A 7500-nucleotide genomic window follows, 5' to 3' on the forward strand; every position below is an offset into this window, starting at 1 on the left:
CCTTTTGGTCCTTTCTAGCATGGCTAACAGGGTACATTATCGTCAACACTGATGAGCCCTTGCATTTGCAGTTGTGGTTGGGGTAAAGGTTTGAGGTCAGTGTTAGTTGCTAAAGAAGGTTCTGTCACTGTGCCACCGTTCTCTAGTAGAAATAAAGGTTATGTTTTGGAGTGAGGCAGTCCCACTCTCGTACTTTTTCAGGGTTTTATTGAACAGAGACAGTAGTGAAAGACAGGAGAAGAAGGTATGTCAGCAGGGCATGGGCCGGATTTGATCTTATGCCGACACGGACATATGTGTGCACTGTAGGCCGTGGTGCTGGACCACTGGACCCCCCCCAGGCCACGTAGATGCTTTGGACATTCCCAGGTCACGTAGATGTTCACTTTTATCCACAGTTAGATCAGTGAGATTGGTGGGGTACCTTGACGAAGATGCTGTGGATTCTAGCGGCAACCAGGTGTTTGCTAAACACTGCCCCCTCCCGGCAGAGGTTATTTTCACGCCTCTGTTGTAGCCATCTCTGAACTACAATTCTTACTTGTAGATTCCTCATAAAACAGTATGAATGGTGGATATGGAATTTGTAAATTTTTGTAAGTTATAGAAGTCCTAGAGCCTTAGGCCCGTAGTGCTAAACTCCAGAACCAGTGCATGGAGGTGGTGTTCCACACTGGGTCTGAGCAGGTCGGGGGGGAGGTGTCTGGTTGCGGGAATTCTGGGACTTGACAGAGGTGTTATTTAAATAGCTGATGATAGGGGTTATTTCTGTCTGATGGTTGGTGGTTAGAGGCGTGAGAGTTGGAGGCCTACTACATGATTGATACACAATTTATTTCTTTAACATGCAAAAAGGCACTTGTATTCCAGCCATTTACAGGAAGCTTATCGACTAGTAATCTATGTGTGCATTTCTTCACACACAAAAACTGCATTTTCTATTTACTCAGGTCATCTTTGTGTAATATTAAACTTGGTTTGATGATCTGAAACATTTAAGTGTGACAAACATGCAAAAACTGACGACATTGGGAAGGGGGCAAATACTTTTTCACAGCACTGTAAGTTAGGACAGACAAGGGGCAACCACAGCCTCTGATCGTTTGCTTGTGTTGCATGAATAGTTTATGAAACTGGAAAAAAGGAAAGCAGATTTTGATCACCTCACAAAATGTTCTCTCTCTCTCTGAAAAGATGAGAATCTATCTGATGCAACTTGTTCCGACCCTTATTGCAAAAGCATCCTTTTACAAACTGTTTGCATCACATACAACCACTAGTTAACTATAACCACACACATCCAGAAACAAATGCAGCAGTGACAGCGACCGTTAGGGTCAGGCCAGTACAAGGTATTAGCGGTTAAAAGCTTAGACAGGTTTATTTCTGTCAATACTGTCCATAACCTCTCCACAATTATTTTGCCATCATTATACCCACCAACCATTTGTTTAATAAACATCGTCCGAATAAACTTGCGCACACGCTTCACAAGGCATGATCAATAGCTCTTGTCTGAGGGCAAGCAATGGAGGACGTCATACATCTCGGGCTTGTACGGATGGCCAGAGAGGAATACATTACTTTCCATAGGTTGCTACAAATTCGAGGCATGTTGAAAGTCCGCTAAAAGGTCTCACCGTATACCGGGATATTTTGGACGGGTGGTACAGTAGGCTACTGGGGCTGGGGCTTCAGACAGACACTCTGGCTGCCATGGCGACGTTGACTGGAAGGATCCCCGCTCAGCAGGGACAGGTGCTTTAACCCCACCCACACTTTCACTTCTGACACGGTGTCTTCAAGACAACGTCTTATAGAGTATGCAAACAAAACACTGAAGAATAGATGACGTATGATAAGACATACATTTATTCCCAATGATTATTTCTATCAGTTAGGGACATGACCAAACAAACTCAACACAAGTGGTCACATGACCAACTAACACAAGTTAACATTACGTGATATCTGTCTGATTCCAAAAGCCATTTCATGGTTAATAATGATTGACAATGGTGGTAGTAGGGTTCAACTGTTGTGCTGGTAGGTTCCACCTAGACCCTTCTCTGTGAGCCTGGCAAGGTGGAGGCCTGGGGTTTGGAAACAGCTCTCATGTCAGTTTGGAAGGGAAGGAGGGGTTACGTGGGTGTTACATGCCGAAGATGTGCCTTTTCATCCAAGTCTAACTTTAACTTGTGTTGATACAGAGTCTCTCAGTTTCTAAGTACTACTCTCTGTCATTGACCGGGGGAAATTCCCCTTTCAGATGCTCTGGTTAAGGTCCTGTCAGTAATCAGTGTGAAGAGTTCCCCGAACTGTACACCATATTTCCAGACTTTTTCAGTCAGTATGCCTGTCCTATTCTGTCCCTGAGTCTGCTACTTTAAATACAAAATGGGGTGAATGCTTTGCCTTGTCTTTTACACGGTGCAGTGTCAATTCCTTTACTCCTGTTCAATAATACATGCCCACTGCGGCATTTAACGCTGATGCATCCCTTAATCAGGGCTCCCTTGGAAACGGGGCTTGTTCGCCTTAGACGACGGTGCTTAATGTGAAACCTGCTGAGCCCTCCACAAGTCTTGAGCTACGATTTACAACTCTGCTCCTCTTCACTTCTGCTGAAGATTCTTGACTTCTGTCCAACTCACACATTGAGGATATCGATACACTTGTTTCTACAGTACAGTCAAAGGACGTTTAATCCATGGCACTATTCAACTGACTTACGTGTAGAGTATAATCACACTCTGCTAGAACAAAAACAACACACGAAACATACATCCAACTGTGATTGAGTAACTGTCTTTTTACAGATGCCTGAAGATAACACACCTTGGATGTAATTACACCTGTGTTGCACCAGTTTCCCCACCCTGTTAACAAGGAAAGGTGTGTGTGTGTGTGTGTGTGTGTGTGTGTGTGTGTGTACCTGTTCTGGTTTGTCTTGTTCCTGGAAAGCTGAAGACTTGGCAATAAAGCCTCCTTGTAGGTTTCATATGTCAGTAAAGGGCTTCACACCTGGCTCTGTCAGGAAGTGACCTGCCTGTCCACCAATAACATCCCAGCTTAAACTGGGTGAAGTCAAGTGCAGCCATGTGAAACAGAGCATGGACCATTGGCTGCTTTTGATGCTGCTGTCACTCTTTCTCTCTTTCTTTCTTTCTTTTTTTCTTTCGTTCTCTCTCTCTTTCTCTCTTTCTTTCTCTCTCTCCCACACAGGCACATCCGCACACACTTATCAGCTTTTTACAGCTTGTTTGAGGCATCCTCTCTGTGTGAAAACTGAGGCCCTCCACTTTCCCCTCTCTCTCTCTCTCTCTCTCTCTCTCTCTCTCTCTCTCTCTCTCTCTCTCTCTCTCTCTCTCTCTCTCTCTCTGTCTCTGTCTCTGTCTCTCTCTCTCTCTCTCTCTCTCGTTCTCTCTCTCTCTCTCTCTCTCTCTGTCTCTGTCTCTCTCTCTCTCTCTCTCTCTCTCTCTCTGTCTCTTTCTCTCTGTTATTCTCCCATACACATACACACATACACACAGACGCACATACCCAGACCCCCCCCCCCCCACACACACACACACGTACACAGATACAATAACGATTGTTCCTGCTTCCTGTTCATTGGGCTGCAGAATGAGATGTGCTCCATTATCGGAGAGAACGCACACACACACACACACACACACACACACACACACACACACTTACACACACAGTGCGCTGCCAGAACTCTCTGGCCTAATTCCCCTCTTATTGATGTGTGTCTGTCAGTGAAAGAGACGGAACACAAAGGGCAGAGATAGGTCTGTGTGTGGTCCTGAGGAAAACAAAAGAGCCATCTGTTTCACGTGGTCACCCCTCTGGAACACTGTACCCGCTTGTTTCAGGCCATTGTCATGGTTTTGTGAGTGAACCTACACTGTAGGTGCTGCAACACTATCTAACACTATGTGGCTCGCTGAGGACCAAGATGTCTGTCACACCAAGATCACCCCGACAGCTCTCCTGGAGGTGGAGAGGTCTTTGTATGATGGTAGTCGTGAACTATTTCAGGATTTCCTGGCTCAATAATGATAATGGATGGGATTCAGAGCACCTTTCCAAATGACCTCACCCCACCCACTTCTGGTGGGTTGCGTCCCACCAAGGTGATTTCAACCACATCTCTGGTACTTATTGAGAGAGTGCAACTTTTTTTACAATCTATTTAGAAGATTTCAACACAACTGCTAACCATCTGGTACATGCCATAGTAGCTTTTTTGTAACTTAATCTCCATTAAACCAAATGATAGTACAGTCTATTGTAATGTAATTACAGCTTTCTAATGTCCTCTCTGAAATAGCACGAAAGCTTGTCCAGTTATGTAATAAACCTGCCAGTCAGTGACATGGCCTGCCTGTCTGCCTGCCTGCTTGCCTGCCTGTCTGCCTGCCCACCTGCCTGCCTGCCTGTCTGTCTGCCTGCCAGCCCACTTGCCTGCCTGCCTGCCTGTCTGTGTTCCCCTACCTGCCTGCCTGTCTGTCTGTCTGCCTGCCTGCCTCTTTGTCTGTCTGTCTGTCTGTCTGTCTGCCTGTCTGTCTGCCCGCCTGCCTGCTCACCCTGCCTGCCTGGTGAGCAAGGCTCTACTGTCTCCATCTGTATGACTCAGCTGGGTGGACAGACAATGGCCACAGCAACAGGAAGATGGGCAGCTGCACTGAATGGACTGAGCTAGGCCTATGACGTGTGTGTGTGTGTGTGTGTGTGTGTGTGTGTGTGTTTGTCACGTGTGTGTACAGTATGTGTTAGTGTTTGCAGAGTGTGCTGTGTGTGTGTGTGTGTGTGTGTGTGTGTGTGTGTGTGTGTGTGTGTGTGTGACAGGGGGTTCCAGAAGGGCCATTGTCCTTGTGGCCATTGCTGGTTCACCTTTGACTGGACTGCAGTGATTCGGATGAGCATGCTGACTCATGATAGCTGCTAACACCTGTTGCCTCAGTATAATGATCTGTGTGTGTGTGTGTGTGTGTGTGTGTGTGTGTGTGTGTGTGTTTGTGTGTGTCATCTCACCGTCAGTGAGCCAGGACTTTAATAGAGCCAAGAATGTGTGTGCTAGCATGCTTAATGTTCTATGTGGAATGGAATGTCTTGGCTGTGAGGTCACGTATGTGCCTTTTGAACGCTGTCTTGAGATAGCTTGCATTTAGGACAAAGGTAAAATATTGAAAGGAAAGATTGTAGTTTCAGTCAATTCAGGGGGATTGATGTCATGAACAGTTGCCCATGGTCTTTCTATATGAAACGGGTTCCATTCCAACCCTGACTGTACGTGTCTGCCCAGACTGCCCAGTCGGCTGGCCGGTTTAAAAACCTCTTCATTCTCCACCTGCCTTGAGCTTGGCAGGCAGAACGATTCCGATTAGAACGGGTCGGGACAGAACAGAAGAAGAACAGAACATGATTCAGAAGAACAGAACAGAATAGAGCTGTCTGAACCTCTGTTGAGTGTTTTTCTTTTTTTTTTGTTAGAGCTTGCCTAATGAAATGACGCTTGAGGACTAGACACACACACACACACACACACACACACAAACCATCTCTGACAATGGGGCTTTGTCCTCTAAAGGCTCCTGAAAGAGGATTTAGTATGAATATAAAACCGTGGGCAATCAAGAAAACACCCAATCCACTGTGCTGGGCTAGGATCAGTAGGCGGATGATAGAGAGGATTTACACAGAGGGCTGGGGCAGGTTCAGGCCAGGAATTAGGACATCTCTACTCCACCTCCAAAAAAACACACACCAAAGCAATCAATTAGGCTACATCGAAGGTGCCACATTTCTGTGTGTTTGTGTGTGTCTGTGTGTTGTACAGAATGTTAAGCCTCTGTTTGCTTGTGTGGGAAGGGGGGTATGAAAGAGTTCAAGGTGTGTCTCTCAAGAGCAATTATTATTAGATTCAAGGATCTCTTTTCCTCAGGAGAGAGACAGAGAGAAAGAGAGACAGAATTGGAGATGGAGTGATAGCGAAAAGGGAAAAACTGAGAGAATTGGAGATGGAGTGATAGCGAAAAGGGAAAAACTGAGAGAGAGAATGAATGAATGAATGAATGAATGAATGGTCTTTATTGTCATTGATATAGTACAGGTACCAAACAACACAATTTGGGAGGGGGGGCTCCCCTGGTGCTAGGAAAAAAAACTAAAAACAAGAAGGGAAAAGAGCTGGTTTACATAAATAAAGGCTATGTACACTATCCACTATACTATACAAATGAAACACTGTGCTGTACTCTATGCTATGCTATACCTATTCTAACATTTCCTATCTCTGAACCTTATGTACCCGAGGGTTGTCATATTGCACATAGTGTTATTGCACATTCATTTAAAGTGTCGCAGTTTGCAGGTTTGAAATGTTCACAGTTGTGTTTCAGTATTGCACTTGATTACAATCTAGTAGCTGCCATCAAATTGTCTAGATTGTCCAGGGCCTAGAACCTAGGTCTTTGCTGTGTTCAGGGCCTGAATGGCCCTGGGGTAGAAGCTGAGCTTCAGTCTATTTGTCCTTGCGAACATGGTCCTGAACCGCCTGTCCGAGGGCAGCCGAATAAAGTGTTCGTTCCCAGCGTGGGATGGGTCTCTGGAGATCTTGGAGGCCTTCCTGAGGCAGCGTGTGTTGTACAGCTCTTCCAGAGAGGGGAGGGGGGCGCCGGTGATCTTCTGGGCCGATCTCACGACTCTCTGTAGCGCATTCCTCTCTGCGGCTGTGCAGCTGGAGAACCACACGCAGATGCAGTAGGTGAGGATGCTCTCCATTGTCCAGCGGTAGAAGGTCACAAGCAGCTCCTGTCTGATGTGGTTTTTCCTGAGGACTCTCAGGAAGTAGAGCCGCTGTTGTGCCTTCTTGATGATGGCTGCTGTGTTGGTCTTCCAGGACAGGTCATCCTGTATGTGCACCCCCAGGAATCGGAGGGTTGAGACTCTCTCCACGCTCCCTCCATCGACGAGCATGGGCTGGACCTCAGATTTTTTCCTCCTGAAGTCCACGATGATTTCCTGGGTCTTTGACTGGTTCAGCAGAAGGTTGTTAACCTTGCACAGCTTGCCCAGCTGCTCCACCTCATCCCTGTACGCCGCCTCCCCCCCCCCCGAGATGCAGCCCACCACGGTGGTGTCGTCTGCAAACTTTACGATGGAGTTGCTGGGGTGGACGGGGGTGAAGTCGTAGGTGTAGAGGTTGTAGAGGATGGGGCTTAGCACGCAGCCCTGGGGGGACCCAGTGCTGAGTCTGAGGGCTGTGGAGGTGTGGGAGCCCACCCGCACCCTCTGGGGGCGGTCAGACAGGAAGTCCTTGATCCATGCACAGATAGAGTGTGATAGTCCCAGGTCTAGTAGTTTGGTCACTAGCCTGTCTGGAAGGATGGTGTTGAAGGCAGAGCTGAAGTCCACAAAGAGCAGTCTCGCGTAGCTGTTCCCCCTCTCCAGGTGGGATAGAGTGGAGTGGAGAGTCGTCGCGATGGCGTC

Source organism: Nansenia antarctica (genome assembly GCF_963989245.1).
Source record: "Nansenia antarctica genome assembly, chromosome: 6".
In the NCBI taxonomy this organism is placed as follows: Eukaryota; Metazoa; Chordata; class Actinopteri; order Argentiniformes; family Microstomatidae; genus Nansenia; species Nansenia antarctica.